This window comes from Elephas maximus, chromosome 4 (genome assembly GCF_024166365.1).
Source record: "Elephas maximus indicus isolate mEleMax1 chromosome 4, mEleMax1 primary haplotype, whole genome shotgun sequence".
Classification (NCBI taxonomy): domain Eukaryota; kingdom Metazoa; phylum Chordata; class Mammalia; order Proboscidea; family Elephantidae; genus Elephas; species Elephas maximus.
Window position 1 is genome coordinate 67,932,337 of NC_064822.1, and position 11,343 is coordinate 67,943,679.

Consider the following 11,343-nt stretch of genomic DNA (forward strand, 5'->3'; position numbering starts at 1 on the left):
ACCCCCTGAAATGACCTCGGGGGAAGCCCAGCCAGTGCATGCAGGCAGCGCAACAATGGGACTGACAGGAGGAGGAGTCACCAGGAGACAGCAACTGGTTTTGGAGCCTGGAGTGTGGTGTCCCAGCCGGGGAACATTGGTGTTGGGCTTTGGACTGCGAGCAGAGGAGCTGACCACGGCTTCTGAGACAGCACAAGCACAGGACGCGGGCCTGACCCTCAGGGGCAATCTCAACCAAGCAAGATAAATAACTTTGTCTATATTCCTGGGTGCTACACTCTCCCATCTATCTGATCCCTCCCCTCCCTTCCCAGGTGGCTTCATTAACATTGGAATTTCCTGGGCCGGGGAGTGAAGTGCTCTGGGGGCTTTTTTTTTTTTTTTTGCTTTTCCTAACCAATTCTCCTGGCCTGAGAGAAGCAGCTACTAAAAACCAGGGATGACAAATCCTTCCCTGATTTCCATAAATTGGAATGTAAATACAGAACCAGCTCTAGCCAAGCATATGAGATCCTCAGTCTTTGGCTTTCATCCCTACAGGGAACAGGTAGCTATTATAATGCAAAGGAAATTCTGATAGAGATCTGACTGTAGTTGTTTTAGCAGATAACTGGAAAGACAAGTTTTCCAGGTCTGATATCTCTACCTATTAAACAGAGCCCTCAACAGGGAACTGAGGGCTGAAGCTCCACTCAAACCACCTGGCCACCTGCCAAAGGGGTCTGAAGATACTGATGCCTACCAATCTTCAGAGGTAGATGCATTGGGTGCCTAAGGTACAGCTGCAGAGCCCATCCACCAAGTGTTTTAGAAATAGAGCCACACCTACCTCACTGGCACATGGGGGAAGGCTGTCAGCATCCTGCCCCCCCCCCCGGAGTGTGACCCTCTGCTGCTACTAGAATCTGGTGCACACAACTTTCTCCACTACCCCTCGAGGTTAATAGGTGACAGTCTACACCACACACTTGGTGACCCAAAATCAGAACACCTAAGCTGATTCTATTCAAGAATAGTGAATGGACTCTTAGGCATATATATCCAGTAAGAGCCCAAACCAGCTGGTAATAAGACATAAGTGATTCAAAGGCTACAACAATCAAAACAGCGCAATCTAGTAGCCCATCTACGTATATTGAAAGAAAACAAAACGAGATAAGACTCAGTGAGCAAATATAAAATAAATCATTACAATAACTTATAGATGGCTCAGAGACAGCAATCGATATCAAACCACATAAAGAAGCAGACCATGATTGCTTCTACAACTCCCCGAATTAAAGAATCAAAATCTTTCCCAAATGAAGATACAATCCTGGAATTGCCAGATGCAGAATATAAAAAACTAATTTACACAATGCTTCAAGACATTAGGGATGGCCTCAGAAATGAAATAAGACAATCTACAGAAAAATCCAAGGAACACACTGATAAAGCAGTTGAAGAACTCAAAAAGACTATTCAAGAACATAGTGGAAAAATTAGTAAGCTGCAAGAATCCATAGAGAGACAGCATTCAGAAATCCAAAAGATTAACAGTAAAATCACAGAATTAGACAACTCAATAGGAAGTCAGAGGAGCAGAATCGAGAAATTGGAATGCAGAGAAGGGCAGTTGGAGGATAAGTCAACTGACACCGATATAGTTGAAGAAAAATCAGATAAAAGGATTTAAAAAAATGAACAAACCCTAAAAATCATGTGGGACTGTATCAAGAAGAAAAACTTGCGTGTGATTGGGGTTCCGGAACAGGGAGGGATAACAGAAAATACAGAGAGAATAGTTGAAGATCTGTTGGCAGAAAACTTCCCTGACATCATGAAAGGCGAAAAGATATCTATCTGAGATGCTCATCGAACCCCATATAAGATTGATCCAAAAAGAAAATCACCAAGGCGTATTATCTTCAAACTTGCCAAAACCAAAGATAAAGAGAAATTTTTAAAAGCAGCCAGGGATAAAAGAAAGGTCTCCTGCAAAGGAGAATCAATAAGAATAATTTCAGACTACTCAGCAGAAACCATGCAGGCAAGAAGGCAATGGGATGAGATATATAGAACACTGAAGGAGAAAAAATGCCAGCCAAGGACCATATATCCAGCAAAACTCTCATATATGAAGGTGAAATTAAAAATTTTGCAGATAAACATAATCTTAGAGGATTTGCAAAAACCAAAACAAAGCTACAAAAATTACTAAAGGAAATTGGTCAGAAAATCAATAATATCAGATACCAACACAACCGAAGGTCACAGAACAGAACATCGTGATATCAACTCAAATAGGAAGATCACAAAAACAAATTAAGATTAATTTTAAAAAGAAAAAAAAAATGCTCAAAAGAGGGAATCACTGAAGTCATTATCTAAAAGATCACAATAATCAAAAAGAGGGACTAAACACAGAAAGCATAGATCTTCCATATGGAGAGGAAAACAAGGCGATATAGGAAGATACAAGTTAGGTTTTTACTTAGAAAAATAGGGGTAAATATTAAGGTAACCACAAAGAGGTCTAACAATTCCATAACTCAAAATAAAAACCAAGAAACACATAATGACTTAGTAAACATAAATTCAACTACTATGAAAATGAGGAACACACAATTTACAAAGAAAAACTTCTCAGCACAAAAAAGTAAGTGGAAAAATGAAATTGTCAACAACACACACAAAAAGGCATCAAAATGACAGCACTTAAACACACAGTTATCTGTAATTACTCTGAATGTAAATGGACTAAATGCAGCAATAAAGAGACAGAGAGTCTCAGACTGGATAAAGAAACACGATCCGTCTATATGCTGCCTACAAGAGACACATCTTAGACTTAGAGACACAAACAAAAACTCAAAGGATGGAAAAAAATATATTTCAAGCAAACAACAATCAAAAAAGAGCAGGAGTGGCAATATCAATTTCTGACAAAATAGACTGTAAAGTTAAATCCACAAAGGGATGAAGAAGGACACTACATAATGATTAAAGGGACAATTTATCGGGAAGATATAACCATATTAAATATTTATGTGCCCAATGACAGGGCTGCAAGATGCATAAAACAAACTTTAACAGAATTGAAAAGTGAGATAGTCACCTCCACAATTATAGTAGGAGACTTCAACACACCACTTTCAGAGAAGGATAGGACCTCCAGTAAGGAGCTCAATAGAAACACAGAAGACCTAATGGCTAAAATCAACCAACTTGACCTCATAGACTTATACAGAACACTCCACCCAAAAGCTGCAAAGTATGCTTTTTTTTTTGTAGTACACATGGAAGAGTCTCTAGAATAGACCACATATTAGGTCATAAAACAAACCTTTGCAGAATCCAAAACATCTTCTCAGACCACAAGGCCATAAAAGTAGAAACCAATAACAGAAAGATCAGGGAAAAGAAATCAAATACTTGGAAACTGAACAATAAAAAAAAATACCCTGCTCAAAAAAGACTGGGTTATAGAAGACATTTAGGAGGGAATAAAGAAATTCACAGAATGCAATGAGAATGAAAACACTTCCTACCAAAACCTCTAGGAAACAGCAAAAGCAGCGCTCAGAGGTCAATTTATATGATAAATGCACACATACATAGAGAAGAAAGAGCCAAAAACAGAGAAGTGTCTCTACAACTTGAACAAATAGAAAGCGAGCAACGAAAGAATCCATGAGGCACCAGAAGAAAACAAATAATAAAAATTAGAGCTGAACTAAATGAATTAGAGAACAGAAAAACAATTGACAGAATTAACAAAGCCAAAAGCTGGTTCTCTGAAAAAATTAACAAAATTGTTAACCCATTGGCCAGACTGATTAAAGAAATACAGGAAAGGAAACAAATAACATCACAACAAACCCAACTGAAATTAAACGAATCATTTCAGATTGGTATGAAAAATTGTACTCTAACAAATTTGCAAACCTAGAAGAAATGGATGAATTGCTAGAAAAACACTACCTACCTAAACTAACACAATCAGAAGTAAAAAAAAAAAAAAAAAAACACAATCAGAAGTAGAACAACTAAATAGACCCAAAAGAAAAAAAAGAGATTGAAAAGGTAATCAAAAAACTCCCAATAAAAAAAAAAAAGCCCTGGCCCAGACGGCTTTACTGCAGAGTTCTACCAAACTTTCAGAGAAGAGTTAACACCACTACTACTAAAGGTATTTCAGAGCATAGAAAATGACGGAATACTGCCTAACTCATTCTATGAAGCCACCATATCCCTGATACCAAAACCAGGTAAAGACATCACAAAAAAAGAAAATTACAGACCTATATCCCTCATGAACATAGATGCAAAAATCCTCAACAAAATTCTAGCCAATAGAATTCAACAATGTGTCAAAAAAATAATCCAGCACAACCAAGTGGGATTTATACCAGGTATGCAAGGTTGGTTCAGTATGAGAAAAACCATTAATGTAATCCACCATATAAATAAAACAAAAGACAAAAACCACACGATCTTATCAATTGATGCAAAAAAGGCATTTGACAAAGTCCAACACCCATTCATGATAAAAACTCTCAGCAAAATAAGAATTGAAGGTAAATTCCTCAACATAATAAAGGGTATGTATACAAAAAAAAAAAAAAACTTTTTTTTTTTTTTTTTTATACAAAGCCAAAGCCAACAGCCAACATCTTTCTAAATGGAGAGAGCCTGGAAGCATTTCCCTTGAGAATGAGAACCAGACAAGGATGCCCTTTATCAACACTCTTATTCAACATTGTGCTAGAGGTCCTAGCCAGAGCAATTAGGATAGACAAAGATATAAAGGGCATCCGATTGCAAGGAAGAAGTAAAATTATTTCTATTTGCAGATGACATGATTTTGTACACAGAAAACCCTAAGGAATCCTCCAGAAAACTACTGAAACTAATGGAAGAGTTTGGCAGAGTTTCAGGTTACAAGATAAACATACAAAAATCACTTGGATTCCTCTACATCAACAAAAAGAACATCGAAGAGGAAATCACCAAATCAATACCATTCACAGTAGCCCCCAAGAAGATAAAATACTTCGGAATAAATCTTACCAAGGATGTAAAAGACCTATACAAAGAAAACTACAAAGTACTAGTGCAAGAAACTAAAAGGAACCTACATAAGTGGAAAACATATTTTGCTTATGGATAGGAAAACTTAACATAGTAAAAATGTTTATTCTACCAAAAGCCATCTATATATACAGTGCACTTTGGATCCAAATTCCAATGACATTTTTTAATTTGATGGAGAAACAAATCACCAACTTCACATGGAAGGGAAAGAAGCCCCACATAAGTAAAGCATTACTGAAAAGAAGTAAGTGGGAAGTCTCATTGTACCTGAATTTAGAACCTATTATACAGCCACAATAGTCAAAACAGCCTGGTACTGGTAAAACAACAGGCACATAGACCAATGGAACAGAATTGAGAAGCCAGATATAAATCCATCCACGTATGAGCAGCTGATATATGACAAAGGCCCAGTGTCAGTTAATTGGGGAAAAGATAGTCTTTTTAACAAATGGTGCTGGCATAACTGGATATCCATCTGCAAAAAAATGAAACAGGACCCATAACTCACACCATGCACGAAAACTAACTCCAAATGGATCAAAGACCTAAACATAAAGACTAAAACGATAAAGATCATGGAAGAAAAAATAGGGACAGCCTTAGGAGCCCTAATATAAGGCATAAATAGAATACAAAACATTACTAAAAATGATGAAGAGAAATAAGATAACTGGGAGCTCCTAAAAATCAAACATCTATGCTCATCTAAAGACTTCACCGAAAGAGTAAAAAGACCACCTACAGATTGGGAAAAAATTTTCAGCTATGACATCTCCGACTGGCTCCTGATCTCTAAAATCTGTATGATTCTGTTAAAACTGAACCACAAAAAGACAAACAACCCATTTAAAATTTGGGCAAAGGACATGAACACACACTTCACTAAAGAAGATATTCAGGCGGCTAACAGATACATGAGAAAATGCTCTCAATCATTAGCCATAAATGCAAATCAAAACTATGATGAGATTCCATCTCACACCAACAAGGCTGGCATTAATCCAAAAAACACAAAACAATAAATGTTGGAGAGGCTGCAGAGAGATTGGAACTCTTATACACTACTGGTGGAAATGTAAATTGGTTCAAACACTTTGGAAATCTATTTAGCGTTTCTTTAAAAAATTAGAAATAGAACTACCATACAACCCAGCAATCCCACTCCTCAGAATATATCCTAGAGAAATAAGAGCCTTTACACAAACGGATATATGCATACCCATGTTTATTGCAGCACTGGTTACAATAGCAAAAGGCTGGAAGCAACCAAAGTGTCCATAAATGGATGAATGGATAAATAAATTATGGTATATTTACCCAATGGAATATTACGCATTGATAAAGAATGGTGACAAATCTGTGAAACATTTCATAACATGCAGGAACCTGGAAGGCATTATGCTGAGTGAAATTAGTCAGATGCAAAAGTACATATATTGTATAAGACCACTATTATAAGATCTTGAGAAATAGTTTAAACTGAGAAGAACACATTCTTTTGTGGTTACGAGATGGAGCAGGGAGGGAGGATGGGAGAGGTTTATTTACTGATTAGATAGTAGATAAAACTACTTAAGGTGAAGGGAAGGACAACACTCAATACAGGGAAGGTCAGCACAACTGGAATGGACCAAAAGCAAAGAAGTTTCCTGGATATACTGAATGCTTCGAAGGTCAGCGGAGCAAGGGCGGGGTTTTGGGGACTATGGCTACAGGGGACATCTAAGTCAATTGGCAAAATAAATTCTATTAAGAAAACATTCTGCATCCCTCTTTGAAGTGTGGTGTCTGGGGTCTTAAATGCTAACAAACAGCCATCTAAGATGCATCAATTGGTCTCAACCCGCCTGGATCAAAGGAGAATGAAGAACACCAAGGTCACAAGATAATTATGAGCCCAAGATACAGAAAGCGCCCCATGAACTAGAGAAGTACATCATCCTGAGACCAGAAGAAGTAGATGGTGCCCGGCCACAACTGATGACTGCCCTGACAGGGAGCACAACAGAGAACCCCTGAGGGAGCAGGAGAACAGTGGAATGCACACCCCAAATTCTCATAAAAAGACCAGACTTAATGGTCTGGCTGAGACTGGAAGAATCCCAGTGGTCATTGTCCCCAAACCTTCTGTTGGCCCAGGACAGGAACCACTCCTGAAGACAGCTCAACTGACTTGGATGGGACTGGACAATGGGTTGGAGAGAGATGCTGATGAGGAGTGAGCTACTTGTATCAGGTGGACACTTGAGACTGTGTTGGCATCTCCTGTCTAAAGGGGAGATGGGAGGGTAGAGAGGGTTAGAAACTGGGAAAACGGTCACGAAAGGGAAGACTGGAAGGAGGGAGCGGGCTGACTTCTTAGGGGGAGGGTAAATGGGAGTATGTAATAAGGTGTATATAAGTTTATATGTGAGAGACTGACTTGATTTTTAAACTTTCACTTAAAGCACAATAAAAATCACTAAAAAAAATACATGTAAAAAAAAAAACTTTACTGCCAAGAAAATTCTATGGAGTGGTTCTACACTGTAACACATGCGGTTGCCAGTAGTCAAAATTGACTTAACAGCAAGTAACAAGAAAAACTGCATCATAAAAATAGCCCCCTTCTTAACAAAAGGTGGAAATTTCTGTAACGGTGTGCCGAACCTGTGTGGAGTATAGGTTTAGTAGATTATATCCATATTTACTCCTTAAGATAACTTTTGATTTTCAATCAAACTTCAGTGGTGATCCTCTATGAAGAAAGTGTTCCATGAAAACTCTGACTCCCTTTACAGCATATTTCACTCCAGTGTGAAGTGAGATTTTTTGGTATTGTTTTTTTCTTCATAAAGGAATGTGTCTTTTTAAAAAATATGAGCCCTGCGACTGCACCTTCTAAATTAGAAGTTAAAAACGAATTTCATTTGTGTGATTGATAGGCCAAGTCTGATGCATATTAATCCCAGGGTTGATTCAGGTTAGCTTGTTATGTCTGTCTTGTTTCCAAGCAGGATTTTTTGAACTACCATCAACAGTTTTACTGGCTTGGGATCTCTTTTATTGAAACAAGCAGCACCCGGTTGTGGGAGGACAGCTCTGCTCCCTCCCCGGATCTATAAGTTTCTGTACTCAGATACATTGTCTGTTCTTTGTGATCTTGTGTGTTCTTGTGGATCTCATCAGTGCAGGTACCACCTAGGAGCACTACAAGAAAGGTAAACTGTCTAGGGCACAACATGACTGAAAGGAGAACGGTGCAACTAAATACGATTTTAGCCCAACTCAGAAAATCCAAGTCTTTGCTCAAGTGACATGAAAGTTGGTGTCCTGATGTCAATGAAGAACTTTTAATATATGACTTTTTGTGTTTACATGCCCACAAGCTCACATACATAGAGGAAGCCCACAAAAGTGGTATATTTCTTATTTTGATGGAGTCTAATATTCTCAGCATCCTCTCATGTTTCAAGTATCTTGGTCTTGTTGTCACTCTTGTTGTTAGGTGCCACCAAGTCAGTTCTGACTCGTATTGACCCTGTGTACAACAGAACAAAACTCTGCCTGATCCTGTGCCATGCTCATAATCATTGTTATGCTTGAGCTCATCAATGCAGCCAATGTGTCAATCCATCTCATTTTTGAGTGCCTTCCAACCTGAAGGTCTCATCTTCCAGCACTATATCAGGCAATGTTCCGCTGCTATTAAGAAGATTCTCACTGTCCAATTTTTCAGAAGTAAATTTCCAGGTCCTCCTTCATATTCTATCTTAGTCTAGAAGCTCTTCACCATGGGTGACCCTGATGGTATTTGAAATACGTGTGCATAGCTTCCAGGATCACAGCAACACGCAAGCCATCACAGTATGACAAATGGACAGATGAGTAGTGGATTCTGGGCTTATCTTCTATATTCATGTAAACTTTGAACATCACTGTTACTTCTAAACATGGGACTTGCAACATCATGCAGTGATAAATTGTTCACTTTGATTTATCTTCCTAGACTAGATTAGCCAATACATCTTTAAACAAAATGTAAGTAAATATATCATACATCAAAACCATTAAAGACAACAGAAATTACAACTAATCAAAAAAAAAGATCCCTGGCCTCAATCCTATGATTATGGAGATGACTCCTTTTTATGTAACTTTGTATTCTGAAATCATAAAAATTGTGACTATTAAATGAAAAACATAATAAATGCATGCCTTAATATATTAATATCTCATTCAAATACTTAAAAAATTCTATTGTTTAATCAAAAACAACAGTATCATAAATATTCTCATTTCCTTTTCTTACGTGTCAACATTTTCTTCTTCATTGCAGATTTTCATTGTTTCAGGCTTTGAACCCAAAGGACTGTATAGTGTATAGTCCAAACAAAGAGTTTTAGATGAACCCTGTGGGGAAAAGAATCCTTATATCTGTAAGCAACAGCTTATTTAGTGTTTCTTGGGACATGGCAGGGCAAGGGGAGCAGGGAGGTGTAATGCAGATCCAGGATTAACAAAATTAGTATCTCTACTTCCTACATAGATACAAATTATCTACTTCTGGGGTCTGCAAAATGTTGACATTTATGTCTTTTCATATACTTTACATGTATTTGAAGCCACATGCTTTAAAATTGTTAAAATGTCTGTGCCTATACCTGAAATTATAATGTATCAAGGTAAAGAATTTTGTGACTATTTTTACATTATTGTATGGGTTTTTGATATTAAATTTTATGTAGTTTTATGCATACAAATACATTCCTGTAAATTCCCTCTAAAATTTTAAATAAATTTGACTTAATATGGAATAATATATATCAATCTCATTTTAGTTCTTTGTATGGCATACTATATAGGGAAGTCTCATTCTCACCTCGCTTTCCTGAAAGTTAGTGTTTTGAGCACACACATACATAAATACATACACACACGCATACGTACATATATATATATTTATATATATACACACACACACATATATATGGAAACCCTGGTGGCGTAGTGGTTAAGAGCTACAGCTGCTTAACCAAAAGGTCAGTAGTTTGAATCCACCAGGCGCTCCTTGGAAACCCTGTGAGGCAGTTCTACTCTGTCCTATAGGGTTGCTGTGAGTCAGAATCGACTTGACAGTAATGGGTTTTAAACATATATGTATGTGTTTGTGCCATATGTCAGTTTTTTCATAGGTATCATTGAGGGGAATACATCTCCATTTCATACTTAGATGTTTACAGGGTTTGCATGACATTTTCCAGGGTAACATGACCCATAAATCCCTTTTTTTCTCCCATAAACAATCATAAACAAAGGGTTGGATTACATGGAAAACAATTTGTAGATAAGAACTGTCTATAAAAAATGATTGTTTGCTAATAGGTTTGTTACTGACAGGTATACAAAGACTCTTAACCATGTCACAGTGCTTTTTCTTACCTCGAAATCCCTTCCCCAGCCTAAAAGGAGATAATAAACTGCAGCCCAATGCAGACAATTTTCTTTTACTCTGAGAATGCAAAACTTTTCTAAACACTAAGATCAAAATAAATTTCCCATTTGACACTATTGAAATATTCATTGTTACTATGTTCTGAAAAATGTTGTTATAAATAAGCAGATAGTGAAAAGACACCAGATGTCACTGTACATGTGTTAAGTGGACCTCAGTTTCCTTTCCCCAGGTGTTTGCTCAGGTTTGAATGACGTTGTAGTTATTGGACTCGCCATTTGCCTTGAACAAGGGCACTGGATAAGTAGGAAATTTCAGGAAAGAGAGTATGGTGACCTTCAGTGGACACTAGAGGAGGGGAGGACACTTAAGGGGAGATATCTTGCATCTTTGGGAAGGACATAATATTTCAAAAACATATTTATAAAAGGAATCAAACTTGGTTTGCTGTTTTCAAAGAATCAAAGGAAGAAATAAAAAATAAAAACAATGAAAACATATATACATAAATATGCCACTGTTGTCAAGTCGATTCCAACTCATAGTGAACCCATAGGATTTTCAAGGCCCTCTATGAAAGCTGACTGCCACATCTTTCTTCCACAGGGCCACTGGTGGTTTCCAACTGCTGCCATTTCAGTTAGAAGTTGATGACTTTAACCACTGCGCCACCAGGACTCCTTAGATACATAATGTGTACATGTAGATGTATATGTGTGTGTGTGTGTGTGTGTATGTAAAACTGAATCCGTTGCCATCAAGTCGACTCTGACTCGTAGTTACCTTATAGGACAGGGTAGAGTTGTCTCATAGGGATTCCAAGACTGTAA